Source organism: Thamnophis sirtalis, unplaced genomic scaffold (assembly GCF_051295495.1).
Source record: "Thamnophis sirtalis isolate CommonGarterSnake01/CBP01778 unplaced genomic scaffold, rThaSir2_p1.2 scaffold_2, whole genome shotgun sequence".
NCBI classification, from domain to species: Eukaryota; Metazoa; Chordata; class Lepidosauria; order Squamata; family Natricidae; genus Thamnophis; species Thamnophis sirtalis.
The window spans coordinates 38,425,527-38,444,631 of record NW_028261382.1 but is presented as its reverse complement, the minus strand read 5'-3'; the positions used below and the strand labels follow the sequence as shown (position 1 = coordinate 38,444,631).

Below are 19,105 nucleotides of genomic sequence, written 5' to 3'. Positions count from 1 at the left end.
TCAAGCAAGACTGGACCGAACAGCACACAGGCCGCATCGGAAAGAGGATGCTTGCTTGAGAAGAGGGGAGTTCAGAGCAGCCGAGCCCATCGGAGGGATGCTCAGAGGAATCAGGGTTGGGGGGAAACCTCAGCAGCATCACGTAGGACCCTCTGCAACAGGAACATCGAGGCTCTGGAGAGAAGGAAGCCGGTGCATAGTGGGAGACGTTTGGTCTAGTGGCCAGGGCACAAGGCTAGGTACCAGGAGACAGGGAGTTCTAGCCTCACCTTAGGCAGGAAAGTCAGCTGGGTGACTTTTTGCCAATCACCAGGAGACTGTGAATTATAGCCCCACCTTAGGGAAGGAAGGAAGGAGGGAGGAAGGGAGGGAGGGATGAAAGAGAGGCAAAAGGAGGGAAGGAAGGGGAGGGAGGGAAGGAAGGAAGGAGAAAAAGTGGGGAAGGGAAAGGAAGAGAAGGGAAGGAGGGGGAAGAAAGACTGATTTTAGATGATGTGCTAGCAAATCTGAGTGCTCCGTGAATGAGCTTGTGACTTGCAAAGTGCACACATCTGGCCTATAGTAAAATCCTAAAGCTTGCTGCTAATGAAGAATCACACTATATCACATCCTGCACCGTGTCAATAGGCATCCTACTTCCTAAAACACCACATGGCAATCTGCTGAAATGTTTGACCCTAATTTGTAGGTGTTTTTGTTTACGTGTGCATAAACATTTTTCTCTTTTTTTTGAAGAAAGAAATTGGAGTTGCTAAAAGAGAACCACGCTTACCCAGCCCTAGAAGAGATTTTAGCATCATCTTGTTAAGATCCAAGGAGATGCACAGAGCCACAGACTTTCAAGAGGCAGCTATGGGGAAACTATTCAACTTTTCTGAAAAGAAAATGGGACAACGCAGCGGATTCTATTCCTGCATCTTTGATTTATATGATCTGGGAAGCTCCCACGGGACCCATCAACAAGCGGCATTGTTTACTGCCACAAAGGGGGGGGGGGGGAAAGGACATTTTTGGTCTCGCAAAAGCTTCTCCAGTTCTGAGAACAGCTCAGCTTTAAAAAGAAACCTGCAAAGATCTTTTAGGAACCCAACTTTTTGCTAATGGCAGATGGGTTACAGACATTGGAAAGACACAACCTTGAAATCCGTTTTGGTCCATACAGGGAAGCACAGGGAGTTCTTGACTTATAACCAATAGATTGTGGTTTTTGCTCCTTTTCTGTGTGCTAAATTGAGCCTTGTGGGAAAAACGAAGATTAAATACAGAATAATGACAGAACAACAGACTTGGAAGGGACCTTGGAGGTCCTCTAGTCCAACCCTTGCTCAAGCAGGAGTACCTAAGCCATTTCAGGCAAATGGCAGTCCGGTCTCTTCTTAAAAACCTCCAGTAATGGAGCATTTACAACTTCTGGAGGCAACTTCTCTTCCACCGGTTGATTGTTCTAACTGTCAGGAAATTCCTCCTCAGTTCTAAGTTGTTTCTCTCCTTGGTTAGTTTCCACCCATTGCTTCTTGTCCTGCCCTCAGGTGCTTGGGGGAATAGCTTGACTCCCTCTTCTTTGGGGCAGCCCCTGAGATATTGGAAGACTGCCATCATGACTAATTCAAATGTTGAGATCTCCAAGCCAACTCCTGTTTATCCCTAAATAATTCCCTGCTTTTAATCGTGAGTCAGGGGCCTCCTCTCCACTGTAAATTTGGTTCTAAACAGTTTTCATTGGGCAAACTTGATTATTTTCCTTTCTTTCATCAAAGCCCCCTTTTTTCATGTTTTGATGTGTTGATTCAAATAAGCTTTCTGTGATTAGATCTTCCATTTAAAAAAAAGCCGTGTGGGCTGGCTTTGTTTTATCGCTTGTGGTTAACAGAAAAAGGTACAGAAAGAAGACCCTTCTTTCTGAGTGTTTAATCCTCGCGTAGCAAAGACAACCCCTCCCCCTCACAGGAAGATTCAGGGGGAAATAAATAAATAAACCTCTGTTTTTGCAAAAGGACCAAAAGAAGAAGGGAAAAAAGCCGAACCCTTATTCAAAATCAGGAAGAATAAACATTTTAACGGCTAGCATTTATGTAAATGTCTTAATGGTTATTTACTTTATTCATTGGTATCCTCATCCTTTTATGTGGCAACATGAAACTTGCCACTTGGTTCTATTTAGCTGTCACTCAAACAGCAACTGTTTAAAGAATTGTGGATTTATGTAAGGAACGGGGAGAAATGCCAGCTAGAGCAGCCCAAGAGGGAGATAAGGGGCAAATACAGGGAGACCTCGACTTTTGCCTCATTTTACGACCATTCTTGCCACCATTGTTAAGTGAATCACTGCGGCTGTTATGTTATTAGCACGGTTGTTAAGTGGATCTGGCTTCCTCACTGACTCTGCTGGTCAGAAAGGGGATCAGCAAACGGGGATCACGTGACTCCGGGACACTGCGACCGTCATAAATGTGAGTCTGTTGCCAAGCGTCTGAATTTTAATTGCATGGGACCATGGGGATGATGTAACGGTCGTAAGTGTGAAAAATGGTCACTTTTTTCAGTGCCTTTGAAACTTCAGACAGTCACTAAATAAATAGTTGTAAATTTAACAAATAATTTAACAAATAATTATGATAATTTATTTAGTTCTTTTGTATAAACTTACCCAATCTATTGCCCTGGCCAAGAGGGTTGGTTTAGATGACCTCGAAGATCCCTTCCAACTCTTCCTTCCTATGGATTCAGGTAGAATGTATTTATATCCTGAAAGAAGCAGGCATTTGTCAAAACCCTGAAATGCAGCATAAAACTACACACACACAAACACACACACACACACACACACACGCTCTCCCTTACATCAAGAAAATGACAGGTATTAATTTTCCTTGTCAACAATGTATATATTAGGAGCACATCCAAAACGCTCAGAGAGGGGAAAAAACGGTATAGAAAATTACAAAGATTGGAACTATATTTGCCCAAGAGTTCAAGAAAGCTTTTTTTAAAAAAAATCACAAACCAATCCAGAAATTAATGCTCTCAATTTGAGGCTAAGGAAGAAAAAAGAGGCGAGAAACTGAATAAACCATGGGCTAGTTAATTGCTAATTTCTCAGGAGTTGTACGGTTTAAGCATTTTCCTTAACTATTTCCTTAACACATGAAGAACGGTTGCAGGAACTGGGTAGGTCTAGTTGAATGAAAAAAAGGACCAGGGGAGACAGGATAGCAGTCTTCCAATATCTCAGGGGTTGCCCCAAAGAAGAGGGAGTCAAACTATTCTCCAAAGCCCCTGAGGGTAGAACAAGAAGCAATGGATGGAAACTAATCAAGGAGAGAAGCAACTTAGAACTGAGGAGGAATTTCCTGACAGTGAGAACAATTAACCAGTGGAACAACTGGCCTCCAGAAGTTCTGGGTGCTCCAACACTGGAAGTTTTTAAGAAGAGACAGGACAATGGTTTGCCTGGGGTGAGCTAGGGTTTCCTGCTTGAGCAGGTGGTTGGACTAGAAGACCTCCAAGGTCCCTTCCCACTCTATTCTATTCTAAATTTAAGAACCTTTTTCTACCTTCACTAGCATACAGTTTTGTTCGCAATGCTTTCTAAAACATTTCCCTAATTTCCCGTGGTCCCGTGTGGCTGGCCCCAGATAAATGCTGCTTTATAGACACATTTTGCTAAATATATAACAGGGGGAAAAGCTGAGCGGATTTTGGGCTGAAGAATGATAGCCGTGTCAAGTGCTGTTTCTTGTCATCCTGTCAACACCACCACAAAAAGCCATTGTGAGCCACACTGATATTTTCCTCTTATAGAAATCTTTTGCTGATAAACAAATGAAAGGGAGACTAGTATAGATCTATTCCAATCTATTTAGCTCCCAAACCTGGCCTGTTTTTACATATTAGGCAGTTGTATTAACCTCTAAGCCACAAGCTCTCCTCCCTTATCAGCTGAGCCAAGGAAATATTCAGGGAACTTAGAGATCATCTATGCAAACCTTTCTTCACTGCAGGGTACATCTGAGCTTCCCAAACAGGAGACACAGCTGAGAACCAACCTTGCATTTATCTGACATTTAATGATTCCACACACACACACACCCCTCAACTTTAGCCATGGGGAAGAGCCTGTGTGTGTGTGTGTTGTGTAAAAAAAAAAAAAAGCCAGATGAGCTTTATTGTGAAAAGTTCCTTTCCTCTCCAAAGTCTTTGCCCAGCCTCTCAGTTCTGCTCCTGCACTTTCAATTAAGCCCTGGAATTAATCTCTCACAACAGACTCGGTGTCATGATTGTTGCCTTTTTTGGAGGGAAATAATCATTTGCGACGGAACTCCTAATTACTTTTTCTGCAGATGCTCAATGGAGGGAGGGGAGGAGGGAGAGAGGGAGGGAGGGAGGGAGGGAGGGAAGGACTCATGAAGAAGTGGGGATGAAAACTGGAAGGGCTCAGCAGCTTTGCAGAGGTTTCCTTCCTTCCTTCCTTCCTTCCTTCCTTCCTTCCTTCCTTCCTTCCTTCCTTCCTTCCTTCCTTCCTTCCTTCTCTTTCAATCCATCCCTCTACTTGCCCCTCCCAGCCCCTCCTCGCCTGCCCTCCTGGGCTCCTTAGGGCTCCATCAGGAAGCAGCTGCTGGAGCTAAGCAGCCCCCAGGAGAAAGAGTTGGCAAAACAGCTCGGTTCAAGTTGGATCTGGCCGAGGAGGAGGCTCAGCAGAAGCACCTCACTGAGGACTAGGAGCATGGGCTTTCCAAGCAGAGGGAAGGCCTGTGGGAGTTCAAGGCCAGGTGCCTGGAGGCTCAGTGGGCTGAGATGGTCAGCCAGTTCCAGGCCATGATGCCGTCCCACTGGAACAAGGCCCTCCGGCTCTTCACCACCAGCGGCTCTTCCCTCCAGCCTTCACCCAAAGACCCCTCCCCAGGAGGCCGAAGCAGACCCCAAGTGGGAATTTCTGCCCCCCTCCGACCCTGAAAGGGGAGACTCTCTGCAGCAACACAAGCGTCCATTGCGCGTATCCGTCCCAGGGGCCGCAGTTGGAGGACTCCTGATTTAGTGCAATATAAAAAAGGGAAATAATTTTTCTGCAGACCACCAAAATTTTCTCCCGGACCCCCAGTTGGTAACTTCTGCCTTAGATGATAGTTCATTTGTCTCGACTGCTCTTTTTTTCTTTTAAAAAAAAACCATTTACAGGGGACAAAAGAGGATTTTTTTTCCCCCTAAGAGGAAGGAGCAGAGTCTCAATTATTAGCCGTTTTCGCGGGTTTTAATCTCGGAAGCCGCAGTCTGGTGGAAGGCGGCCCAGAGGGGGGGAAAGGGGGCCACGGAATAAGCCAAACATCTTGGCTGCCTCAGTTTCCCATTAGCCGGAGTCACGTCAGGTACAAAATGGGGGAGGACAGTCGTCTTCCTCTTTTGAATCTGTCCCTGCAGACATCTCTCTCTTTTTTTCCATGATTATTTTCTGAATCGCGGCCCACTTGCTCTCCTTAAGTAGAAAAAGAAAGCAGCTGGGCTTAACAATTGGGTTTGGAGAGAGAACAAGAGAGTAAATCCTTAGTGATTCTAATGGGGGTGGGATTAGGGGGTCTTCCTTGCACAGAACTCCTATTCCCTTTTTTTAAAAATAATAATAATAAACTATTGTCTGTAGTTGGGTGGTTTTTTTTTTAGGCCACTGGATAACGAGTTCTTTTCAGTAGATGGTCAAGCAGCCTTTTCTTTTGGCTGGGAGAAAAAAAATCCCCATTTACCAAGGACTCTTTGAGGGCTTTCTAAATAGCCTCCTGAAAGCTTCCAGGTTTGGTAGACAATCTTTTTCTTTTTCTTTTGGTCGGCTAGTAGATGTTCCCCCTTTTCTCTCTCTTCCTTTTGTGAAAGAAAGGAACTCACGAGAGCTGCCTCCCCTCCCCCCACGCCTGAGATGAACCCAAAAGACTTGTTCTCTCCCTATTTTCCCTTCCCCACACCCCGGCCAGGTAAATTTTTATGGCATTTTTTTTACAAAGAAGATAAAATGGAAGCCAAACTAATAAATGGTAAAAGTAGTTGGGAAAGGAAAGAAGATGAAGGGGGTGGTGGGAGAGCAGAAACTGCAGAAAGAAAGTAGAAAAAAGAATAAGAGAATAACAGAACAGAATAAGAAAGTTGGAAGGGACCTTGGAGGCCTTCTAGTCCATCCCCCTGCTTGAGCAGCAGTCCCTACACCATTTCAGACAAAAGGCTCTCTAGTCTCTTTTTAAAAATTACACACTCGTACACTGTCAGGCCTGCAGCCTTCTTTTCTTGTGGGTCTCTGGCCTGCCACGCTTTCTATTATTCGACTAGGCATTTTTTCTATGGTGGGAAAATGGGAGGGGGGGCTGTACGGAGTGAGACGCTATGTAGCCATAACAACATTCTTTCTAGAAAGCCAAGGCCATCCTTTGTCTTTGCACCTCTGCACCTGACCGGAACTGGATATTTGGAACTGCCAGCATGGCAGTGGGAGATTGGACCATGGGATGGACTCCTGGGTGTGAGGGAAAGATCTTTAACTTTCAACTGGGTGGGGAAAAGCTTTCAGATTCAGGTTTTCCCAGATGTGCCAACATGGCTGTCTTCATAAATTAGAACTTTGAGGAATGTTTTGCCTCGGACTCTGATTTAATTTTGGATGCTATTTGGAACACGCACACACATGCGACGAAGCAGCTTCTGATTTTCTTTGCAGCCAAAAGTGTTGGATTACAAAATTATCTCTTACTTTGAGATTATAAAATAAAAACCTTCCCTGTGCTTATTTTTAAAAGTATGGAAAGGAGAATTGCCAGGAGAATACAATGCATATGACTGGAACGGGGTCTGCCTCTTGCAGTCGTGTCTTCTGATTGTCAAGAAATGGATTGGTCATGTGATCAGCCTGATTTTAAGTTCTTCGAGGCAGTTGTTAAGCTCTGTTCTTTGTATCTTGTCGTACTTCCCCGCCCCCTCCCGCCATACAAATATATCCTTCTGTCATTGTTTAAGTGGTACATCAGTTATCAAAACAGGTATTGTCTGAAACAAAAAAGACATTCTAGTTAAAGCGTTGTGGACTTGAATTTGCATAGGAGAAAGGAGGAAGGCTGAATAACTAGAAGGAAGATCCCATTTGTGTTTTTGCATTCTTGCAAGCCAGGCTAAGAGATTGGATGGCAATTCAAAAGCCATCTAGAAAAACACAATTGGTCTCTTCGAGGTATTTCTGGCCTGGGATACAGCAGCCATCAACAGACACAAAGAGATAAAACACATTTACACACCATGGAATAGAGTCAACAAAAAGCTAAGGAGGAAACAAAAAGACCAGAACGCAGCCTTTCCAGCCACCAACCTCTAGATAAGCAGGGATTAATCCCAAACAATCAAACAGGAAACAATACTCTAATCAAGGAGAAAAACACACTCCTGCCAAAATTGGTGGGGGGAGGCTACTGTATGCTGTATAATAAGGAGCAAAAAACCCCAAAACTCCTCACAGTGACAAGGTAAGTTGGGTCATGAAATGTCTGCAAGGAAACAACCAAGCTCAGAGCTTCTCTATGTAAACAGGGAGCAGACCTCACACTCACTAGCACTGATGATGTTACCTAGTTGGGTCATGAAATGTCTGGAAGGAAACAACCAGGCTCAGAGTGAGCCCTTTTTGTCCATTTCTGTCTGCAGGGCATAACAAGATTTTTCTCCTAGAAATTAAGGAGACCTTTAAAAGTTCTTTAATGTTTTCTTAAAAGCTATCTTTAAATAAAGGCCTGTATAATTCTTGTGCTCGTTTGTCCTCATTACTTCAGTTTCCCTACCAGGCAAAACCAGGACCTGAGATTCTTAAGAACCAAAGGAAGAATTGCAAGGGGGAAAATTTGGCCTGCCCTGCTGAGATTCTGGGGCAGAGAAAGTGACCTCTGGGAGATGCTTTAGCTCAGATTTTTTTTTTAACGTTAAACAGGATTTACTCTAGGTAGTTTTCTAGCTTCTGAAGTTCTACGCTTTCCAACGGGAATTCCTCCAGACAAGGGTTCAAGTCACAGATGCTCTCCATTTGAGAGAGAGAAAGAGAGGGGAAAAAATCATATTTAACAAGGTTTTTTCAGCCCCCACCCCAGACATTTCTCCAAGAGAGATATCTGTTATATCGACTGATTAAATGACGGGTTTTATAAGCTCCTTCTATCCCGTGGGATCACCTTGGCTTAGAGTTTTATAATAGATTCTCCCCTCCCCAAATATTAATAATCCCAGTTTCACAGAACAGGGGGATGACACTCGGAGGAAATCAAATAACCTGGGGGATAAATGAGGTTAAAGACAATAAAACCGACTTGGAAAAATAGAAGCCCTATTTATCAACAAAATGAGCAAAGAACTGACCACAAACACCCTACCGGATGGTGGAAACAACAACACCAACACCAAACTCTTCTAAGAAAAGGAAAGGAAAGCACTGAATAATTAGTTGCTAAAGGCGGCACCAAATGGGAGAGGAAAATTATCCCTGCTTTGTTTTAGGATCCCTTAGGAAGCTTTTGGAGGAAATTGTTTTAGAGATCAATCTGGGTGGGGAAACTTTAGGCCATACAGGTGAAAACTCCCGTGAGGTAGAATAGCAACTCCCTGATTGACAGACAGCAAAGTTCAGGACCACAAACAGCTCCAAGCCCATCCGGGCCTTCCATAGAAGGACAGAAAGGTGTTGACTTAGAAGAACATAGAATAACAGGGTTGGGCCTTGGAGGTCTTCTAGTCTAGCGGTCATCAACTGGTGGTCTGTGGACCCCTGATGGTCCACAAGAAAATGTTGGTGGTCCGCAGAAAAATGATTTGCACTTTTTATATTGCATTAAATCAGGGGTCCACAAACTGAGGCCCCTGGGACGGATATGTGCAATGGACGCTTGAGTTGCTGCAGAGAATCTCCCCCGTTCCTGCCTCAGCTCCTGCCAACCTATCAGTTTGAAAGCATGCAAATGAGAGTAGATAAATAGGTACCACTTCAGTGGGAAGGTGGACCTTTGGTGTATAATCATGCTGACCACATGGCCACGGAAGCGGAGCTCCCATTCCTTGTCCCAACTTCTGCCAACCTAGCAGTTCAAAAGCATGTGAAAAATGCAAGTAGAAAAATAGGAACCACCTTTGGTGGGAAGGGAGCAGCGTTCCTCCGTGCACCTTTGGCATTGAATCATGCCGGCCACATGACCACGGAGACGTCTCCGGACAGCGCTGGCTCTTTGGCTTTGAAACGGAGATGAGCACCGCTGGGAATGACTAGCACGTATGTGCGAGGGGAACTTTTACCTTTACCTTAGAGTCGGATGCAACTGGGCAGGGGAAACTTTTACCCTTGATAGAAAGTTCCAGACTTTTTACTTGTTATGCCCCGGGGCAGCCTCAGAAATACTAATAGCCTCAAAAGAAAAGATAATAAAATGGTGGCCTCCGTTTCCTAAGGCAAAAACCAACCTCTGGGTCCACCCTGCATCTCATCTGTGCTTTTGGGCCACTGAAAGAGAGGAAACGTCACAAATCACAACCCCACACTAGGAATTGTTTCTTGCTAGGCTGCGCAAAGGCACAAGCGACTCAACAGCAAATAGAAAGTGGTGATTACTTCTCTCTTAAGCGCTTCCTTTCTTAATTTTAAAATCAGTATGCTGCCTTCCGTAGCCGAGCCTCCCCGTAATTGCCAGAGCTTCACTTCACAAATAACAAGGACACACAATTTGAAGCGGCAGCACCTGGGTGTTTTCCTAGGGATGAAAAAGACCACGATGCTTTAACTGCTTATTCCAAGTAATAAAGATCTCCTACTGCAGACCGAAGCAAATTGACCCTCTTTATAAATCAGCTCCAGGGATTGAATTTTACATTTCTTTCCAAGAAACATCCAGGGTTATTAGAGGCACATTTAAAGTGCACGTGGTGGGAAAAAGTTATATTTTCTTCTACTTCCCTTGGATGTCTACAGCAGGATAAGTATAAGCTTTATTGGCATTTTACTTAAGTACAACAAAATTGGTTACAACTAATTGACCCACTTGATGTATTTGCTTTTAACAGAAAAATAACAGGGGGAAAAAAACAACAGGTTTGAAAGGGACCTTGGAGGTCTTCTAGTCCAACCTCCTGCTCCTATCCCATTTTGGACAGATGGCCGTCCCAGTCTCTTCTTAAAAACCTCCAGTGTTGGGGCACCCACAACTTCTGGTGGCAAGTCATTCCACTGATTAAACTGTTTTTTTATAATTCAGCTAATCAGAATAGGGCTGGAAGGGACCTTGGAGGTCTTCTAGTCCAACCCTTTGCTCAAGCAAGAGACCCTATCCCATTTTGGACAAGAGGGCTGTCCAGTCCCTTCTTTTGTGGTGGGGGCAGAGCCTGCTTGGTTGGCAAAAGCTGGGACAAGTCACGAGAGCTCACTCCGTAACACAGCACTAGGGATTCGAACCGCCGAACTGCCGACCTTTCTGATCGACAAGCTCAGTGTCTTAGCCACTGAGCCACTGCATCCCCTTAATAAATCACTAACAATAGTTATTTTTTAAAAAAAAATCATATTTGCTTTAACTTGTTTCTGTTTGCAAAATAGAAACCTAGAACACCCCAGTTTTTAAATATTTTTAAAGGAATAGAGGCTGGGTAAATCAACCTCAGTCCTCAGCTAATTTTCCCCACTGTTTGCTAAAAGAAGATTGTGTGTGTCTATGTGTTTGTGTTGCGTGTGTTGTAACGCAATCCCCCTATTTTATTTTCCCATCTCCTGCTTGGCACAAGCATGCCTCTACTTTGCATACAAAGTGGGAGTTGAAATCCTGGGGAAAATGGCCCTTTCATTATTAATACGATGGTGATGGCAGTGGAGAACTGGGGGGGGGGGATGCTGTGGGGCTTCAAAATGCACCCAGAGCGGGAGGGGAAGAAGCAGAAGGTGTGGCTTGGGCTTTTATTGCGAGGGATTCCTAGTCTCATGCCTGCAAACCTTCTTTTCTTTTGCACTTCAGCCCTTCCACAATATCTACTGTCTATTTTCTACTGTGGGAAAACGGGAGGAGGGATTATAGGGAGTTGGGTGAGATGTACCCTTAATATCATTCTTCTTAGAAAGCCAAGGTCATCTTTGTCTCTGCACTTGGCCGGAACTGGATCAGTGGAAGTTGCCAGCGTGGCAGTTGGACCATCTGATGGACTTGTGGATGTGGGGGGGGGGGGGGGGGAAGATCTTGGACTTTCAACTCTGTGGGAAAAGCTGGAAGCTTTCGGGTTCAGGTTTCCCCAGATGTGCCAACATGGCTCTTTTAATAAATTGGAACTTTTGAGGAATTATTTGCCTCGGACTCTGCTTTAATTTTGGATGCTATTTGGAACCCCGACACATAGATTGGGAGACAGGATGGACAGGTAACCACTCAAATGCAAAACCGTCTATTGAAAGTTTACGCAAGGATTGATACAGGTGTCCAGTTCTGGTCACCACGATATAAACAAGATGTGGAGATTCTAGAAAGAGTGCAGAGAAGAGCAACAAAGAGGATTATGAGGCTGGAGGTTAAAACATAACAAGAACGGTTGCAGGAACTGAGCTTGTCGATCAGAAAAGGTTGCCAGTTCGGCAGTTCGAATCCCTATCGCCGCGTAACGGAGGGAGCTCCCGTGACTTGTCCCAGCTTCTGCCAACCTAGCAGTTTGAAAGCACTTAAAAAATGCAAGTAGAAAAATAGGAACCACCTTTGCCGGCCACATGACCATGGACAGCGCTGGCTGACCATCTCAGCCCGCTGAGCCTCCAGGCACCAGCACCTGGCCTTGCACGCCCGCCTAGTCCTCAGTGAGGTGCTTCTGCTGAGCCTCCTTCTCGGTCAGATCCAATTTGAGTTGTTTTGCCAACTCTTTCTCATGGTGGCTGCTTAGCTCCAGGAAATGCTTCCTGTTGGGGCCCTAAGGAGCCCGGGTGGGAAGGCGAGGAATGGCTGGGAGGGGAGGGGCAAGTAGAGGCCGGCGAGGTGCCCCTCAACGTGAGTGACATTAAGTTGGCCATGCCCACCAGGTCACGTGATCACCTAGCCACGCCCAGCCAGCCGGTCATTAGGCAGATCATATTAGTGGTCCAAGGGATTTAAAATTATGAGTTTAGTGGTCCCGGAGGTCCGAAAGGTTGGTGACCCCTGGACCAGAAGACCTCCAAGGCCCATTCCAGCCCCATGGGTTCCTAGGTTCTACTTTCTGTGAAATTTGAAAGAGGAGAGAAACAAGGGGAAGAATGCCTGATACGGTAGGCTAAAAACGTTGGTTATGATATACAGATGGGACAAGAGGAAAATGCATGACTGAGAGAACTGAATTGTACGCTGCGTTATCATCTTTTACAAAAGAAGCTCAGTTTGTGTCCCCAGAGACTCTCTCTAGAATGCAGAAAGGCACTTCAAGTACACGCTGGAAATCTGAACAACAAGAAGGGGCACTTTATCGCACTTGGTGGTTGTGTAAGAAAGCTAGAAAATTCTGGATTCAAACGCATGGAGGGGATATGAAAAATTAGTGCATAACGGAGAGGATTGTCTTCTGGGAAGCCTGGACAAAGAGCTGGAAAAATGGAATTTAACGTCCAATCCACCTCTATTTTTTTCCCCCTTTGCTCTAAAACAATCCATTTTCTGCTTCTTCATCCCCAGGCAGCCGCCTCAAAAGATCCCTCTCCCACATCAGGCTGAGCCATGTTTCCTTAACCAAAGTTCATTGAATAAGCACCGTTGGCCCGGTCTGTATACACCCCCCTAAGCCGGCATGGCATATAGTTGAGCAACTACAAAAAGCAAATTTGTACGATATCTCAGTGGTCCTGAATCTTTTCTTCACCACAGACTCTCTTGAAATGCCTTTTGGGGCTATGGACCACGGGCAGAGATTTCATTAATTAAAAGAATTAATTCAAGATTTGAATCATAACCTTTTTTTTCCAAGCTTTCGCGGATCCCCTTGGGATGACATTGTGGGGGTCCGAGAACCACTGCATTATGTTCTTCCAACAATATAGATATGCGTGCATTGATTTGCCATCTTCTAACTGATAGTTCTCGCCTTATCACTGCAGTTGAGCCCCAAATTTCTGTCGCTAAGCAAAACAGTTGTTAAGTGAGTGTTACCCCATTTTACAACCTTCCTTGCCATTGTTATTAAATGAATCACTGCAATTCTTAAGTTCTTAAGTGAATCTGGTTTCCCCCTTGATTTCGCTTGTCAGAAAGTCACAAAAGGGGATCACGTGACCCCAGGACACTGCAACTGTCATAAGTACATGTCAGTTGCCAAGCCTCCGAATTTTCATCACGTGACCGTGGGGATGCTACAGCAGTCGTAAGCGTGAAAAATGGTCATAAGTCACCTTCTTCAGCGCTGTTCAAAGTTCGAATGGTCACTCAATGCACATTTATCAGTCAAGGCTGCATTTCAGTTTTCACTTTTCCCACGATGCTCAATTTAAGGCGCTGAAAAGGAGCAAAAAAAAACCTGAGAAAATAAAATATATTGGAGAATTTCCATTCTGCCTCTCTGAAGGAGAAATGCTCTCCACCTCTTGAAAGTTCAGGCAGCAAAGCTTTACAGGGAGAGTGGGCTTTCTGCCTCCCGCTCGGATCTAAAAACAGGATCACCCTGTGCCAGCCAGAGCCGAGGTGGCGCAGTGGTTAGGGTGCAGCACTGCAGGCCAATTCAGCTGACTGTTATCTGCTGTTCAGCGGTTCAAATCTCACCGGCTGAGGGTTGACTCAGCCTTCCATCCTTCCGAGGTGGGTGAAATGAGGACCCAGAGTGTGGGGGCGATATGCTGACTCTGTAAACCGCTTAGAGAGGGCTGAAAGCCCTATGAAGCGGTATATAAGTCTAACTGCTATTGCTATTGCTATCTTTGTTCCTATAAATTGCCCCCAAACCGGAGAATCCTTCACCCTCGGCCGTTCTCAGAACGAATGTCAGGAAGGCGTAAAAAGTGCCTTGCATACTAAAAGCGCTGTAGAAATGATGAATAATAACAGTAAAATGCTGCCCCCCCCCTTTTTTTTTTGTCTTGGGAGAAGAAGTCCAGAGAGAGGGGGGGAGGGAGAGAGAGAAAGCACGAGTTTTTAGGTTTTTTTTTCCTCCCCACAAATATTATGATGGGTGTTTTTGGTTTCGCGATGCTCTCAAATCTGGAGACGCAGAGCGGAAGAGGAAAACAAGAGCATTAATCTGGCTCACTAATATGTTCAACTTAAATCAAATGCCAGCTAATGCAGCTTATTAAGTTTGCAGGTTTCCCCTAAATGAGCCAGAAAGAGATTTCCATCTGTGGAAATACGTCTCTTCTCCAAGACTGAAATCCGTGATTGATTGGTTTCATTATGGGCCTTCAAGTCGATGTTGACTCTGAAACAACCACATAAATAAAACTTCTCCAGGTTGATCTGTCCCCAACTTGGTTCTTCAGATCTTCCAATGGTCGTTCTTTTTCTCTTTCTATGGACTTCTCCAAGGAAGCTACGTCTTCGTATCAATCAATTGACTGATTCTATCCCATCAGGTTGATGTGGACTCCTAGGAACCACAAAGCTAGAACTTCTCCATCTGTCCTCAACCTGGTCTTTCAGGCCTTCCAACCATGCACCCATCCCTCTCACACCTTAGGCCATCCAGGTTACTTCTGGTAACTTCTCTTCTTCTCTTTCCTTCTGCCTTTCCTAGAGGATTTTCACCTTCTCTGGGGATTGGACAACTTGACAGGATAAGCTTGATGTGCCCTCCAGCCCATGTTAACTTCTAGCAACTCTATCCATAAACCTTCTCCAGGGAGATTGGAACTCAGAGTGGTCCTTCAGGTCTTCCAACCCATCCTTCCTTCAGGTCCAACTAGTCCTTCAACTCTTCCAGCTCATCGTTGCAATAACTGAATCCATCTGCCCTCCTGCTGGTCGTCCTCTTCTCTTCTCATTGATCAATTTACTGACTAAGAGCCGCCAAGTCAGTGTTGATTCTTAGGAATGACATCGATCAACCTTCTCCAGATGAGGCATCCCCAACATGGTCCTTCAGTCTTCCAATGGTGTACCCATCACTGCTACAACTGACTTCATCCACCTTGTTCATTCTCATCTTCTTCTTCTCTATCTTCTTATTGATTAATTGGCTGATTAGGTGTCATAGAGTCAGTGTTGACACTTAGCAACCATATTGATTGTCAATGTTGATGATCACGTGTCCTCTGGCTTGCAGCTATTCTTGCAACAAACACCCTCACCAAAGATCACCCTGTTGTGGCCCGCCAGCGGTCAGTGTAGCCGGCGGCAGATTCAGACACTGAAGAGTCTGGGGAAGGCTCTGATGAGGGCTCTGTGTTGGAGGCAGAGAGGGGGCCGAGACTCTCCGAGGCTCCTTGCCAAGTTTTGCCGATATCGGCCTAGCAGCTCTCCAAGCCGGAGAAGGTCTGTGATTGTAAATCCTTCCTTGAAAGATTTTGCTGGAGGTGAATGAGCAGAATTCACAGCAAATTAATAAAAGGGGATTTTGTCGGGACCAGGAGTTTACATCCTGCTCTCGGGAAGCCTCAGTCAGAACACACCCTTTAACTACATTTTTCCTTTACCATTAAAATATCTCCATCGCTGCAACAGACATCCCCAGGTACCTAAATTTAACTACTCACTCTAAGTTTTTCCTGCCCTTAATACAACTTGCAAGCGTTCATTTCATTCCGCCCCTCCATCCAATCCAGCTACCTTGGCCCTCAAGATATTAATTTGCAAACCCAGACTCCACGTGGCATCATAAAATCTATCTAGCATTCACTGCAAATCATTCAAGCTTGCAGCCGATGAGGTGTCATCATCCTGCATACCGAAAGCTCAGGTGATGCTCGGCTAAGGTCGCCAGAAGCAAACCTTTGTACGCTGCTCTGCAAACAGATTGAACAACCAAGGTAACAAGACACATCTACCTTTTCCTCCCTCGCTCTGGGTTCATGCTCTGCTACCGTTACCTTCTGCTCCTATCGCATCCAGCAAGCAACCTTCAGTTCTGCATTTGCACCAAACTGGCATAATTCAAAGCTGCTCGGTTGTTCGGCTGCTGTCTCCAGTCAACAAGCCTTGTTCTGACCGGGGCTTCCCAAGAGCCTGAAGCCAACTCCTGGTCCCCACAAAACCCCCTTTTATTAATGGACTGTGAATTCTGCTCGTTCACCTCCAGCAAAGTCTTTCCAGGGAGGATTTACAGTCACAGACCTTCTCTGGCTTGGAGAGCTGACAGGCCGAGATCTGCAGAACTTGGCCAGGAGTCTCAAACCAATTAAGGGAACTAATTTTGTCTCCTGCAAACTCCACTCCCTTTTCGCTCCTCTTTTGTTTCCTCTGGGAGGGGCCATTTATCTTCCACCTGTGGCCTTACTCCCCAGTCCACCCCTGTTCTTTAGCTGTTCCCTCTGCCTCTGACACAGAGCCCTCATCATCAGAGCCTTCCCCAGACTCCAGGGAAAATATAACAGATTACACCAATACGTTTCCCTGCAGCCTGTCTTCAAAGGCACACATGTAAATGAGCAAAACAGTATTAGAGGCTACCCAAACAAATTAGCAAGGGAATAATTACTGAACAAGCAAGCATAGGAGGCTCAGTTATTTGGGGAGAACATTTACAGAAGGCAAAAATAATCTCCATTATTAATGGTAGGGTTTGGAAAATTGAGTTTTGGTGCCCTAATATTAGGGTCGAAGAAGAAGAAGAAGCCGTCTTCCCTGCAGCCCCAGGAGAACATCAGATGGGGATCTCTGACAGAGTTTGTTTGAGAATGGTACAGAATCAGCTACGGAGTTTTGTGTGCAGTTTATGGCATGTTGTTCTCTGTAATTGTGTCGAGAGTAAGCCGTAAACTTGTCCTGATGCAGAACGTTCACAAGGAATACAGTTAAGTCAAGCCCCACTTTCTGGCCCTAGAATAATTCTGCAAGCAATGATCTTCCCTGGGGGGCTGCACAGAAGTGAAAGTTGAACTTGGAAGAAGCAAAATACGAATATGATTGACACGTTTGAATTTTAGAAGACCATGGATGGCCAAGAAAACAAACAATGATCAATCAATCAATCAATGCCATCCTGGAAATAAATTGTTTCAACTTCTACCCTCAAAGTGGCGCTATAGGGCCCTGCACACCAGAACAACTAGACACAGGGACAGGTTTTTCCCGAATGCCACCACTCTGCTTAACAACTAATTCCCTCAACACTGACAATAATTTACCAAGAATGTTATTACTATTCTTCTTCTCTTCCTTCCTATTATCTACCTCTCCCCACTTATGACTGTAACTTTGTTGCTTGTATCCTTACAATTTACATTGGTTGTTTCCTAATATGATTTGAGTGCTTATTAGTAACCTATGACTATCACTAAGTGTCGTATCTTTTTACTCTTGATGAATGTATTTTATTTAAATCTAATAAACCTAAAGCTAAACCCATTCCCCTTATGTACAATGAGAGCATCTGCCCCAAAGAAAAATTCCTTGTGTGTCCAATCACACTTGGCCAATAAAGAATTCTGTTCTGTTCCTGTTCTGTTCTATTAAATAAACACAGAGTTCTCACTCAAGTTACAAATTAACCTACTTAGGACACCTTACGTGAAGACTCGTCTCCCCGGAGAAGATCAGATGTTGGGAAAGGTGGAAGGATGGAGAGGAAGAGGACAGCCAACAGCCAGGTAGGTGGAATCAGTTACAGGAACAATGGGGAAGACTTGGAGAACTGGGCTGAGGACAGAGTCTCCTGGAGGTTCATCTAAGGATCCCTATCAACTTGACAGCATGGAATGAATTAATTGACTAATGCGAAGTCGGAGTCCCTTTGAGGAGTCTCAAAGGTGGAAGGAAAGAGAAGAAGAGGAGGGCAACCAGCAACAGGAGCTCAGTCCCAGTGGAGATAGGGACACAGTTGGAAGACTGTAAAGGACCAGGTTGAAGACAGGCCTGGAGAAGGTCTAAACTAGGTGGCTCCTAAGAGTCCATATCAACCTGATAGGACATAATCAAATCAACTGACCGATGCAAAGACCCATCTCCCTTCGAGGAGTCCATGGTGCTGGGAAAGGAAGACAGAGAAGAAGACAACCAAGCTGGATGAATTCAATTAAAGCAGTGATATGAGCACCATTGGAAGACCTGAAGAACCCAGTTGGGGACAATTTATCTTTGAGAAGATTTATTTATGGGGTTTCTAAGAATCAACAGTGACTTCAGGGAATAGCAATAGCAATAGCAGTAGACTTATATACCGCTTCATAGGGCTTTCAGGCCTCTCTAAGCGGTTTACAGAGAGTCAGCATATTGCCCCCAACAATCTGGGTCCTCATTTTACCCACCTCGGAAGGATGGAAGGCTGAGTCAACCCTGAGCCGGTGAGATTTGAACCGCTGAACTGCTGATCTAGCAGTAGCCTGCAGTGCTGCATTTAACCACTGCGCCACCTTGGCTCTTAAAGGTAGAGAGGTTCCCTTCACAGATATCTGCTAGTTGTTCCTGACTCTAGGGGGTGGTGCTTATTTCCATTTCAAAGCCAAAGAGCCAGCGCTGTCTGAAGACGTATCCATGGTCATATGGCTGGCAGGACTCAACGCCGAAGGCACATGGAACGCTGTTCCCTTCCCACCAAAGATGGTTCCTATTTTTCTACTTGCATTTTTTTATGTTCTTTTGAACTGCTAGGTTGGCAGAAGCTGGGACAAGTCACGGGAGCTCCCTCCATTACGTGGCGCTATGGATTCAAACAGCCGAACTGCTGACCTTTCTGAGGGACAATCTCAGCATCTTAGTCACTGAGCCACCGCGTCCCTAGACTTCATGATACATGATGAATCAATCAGATTTCTTTTGCTGCATTCAGATGGAGCCGGGTGTCCAATCTACTCTCCCTTCGTGATATATTAAACCACAAGCTAACTAACCGCACTGTCAACAAACCAACTGGCTTGAAACTAACCCGGGTTAAATCTGCCACAAACCTGGCTTAAATCTGAACAGAATTAGCAGTCTGCACAAACTCGCTTTGCGAAAAACCGCTTTGGAAAAACCCACAACAGGATCCAGCC

The 19,105-nt window shown here is 45.1% G+C and overlaps 1 long non-coding RNA gene across 1 annotated transcript in view; it reads right to left on the bottom strand.

The window, feature by feature from the left end:
- Positions 1-2,647: 2,647 nt before the first annotated feature.
- LOC148048622 (uncharacterized) overlaps positions 2,648-19,105 on the bottom strand; it is an 87,401-nt gene continuing 70,943 nt past the window's right edge. The window contains exon 4 of the long non-coding RNA XR_015695498.1: positions 2,648-2,745. This is a non-coding gene — a long non-coding RNA (uncharacterized LOC148048622). The remainder of the gene's footprint in view (positions 2,746-19,105) is intronic.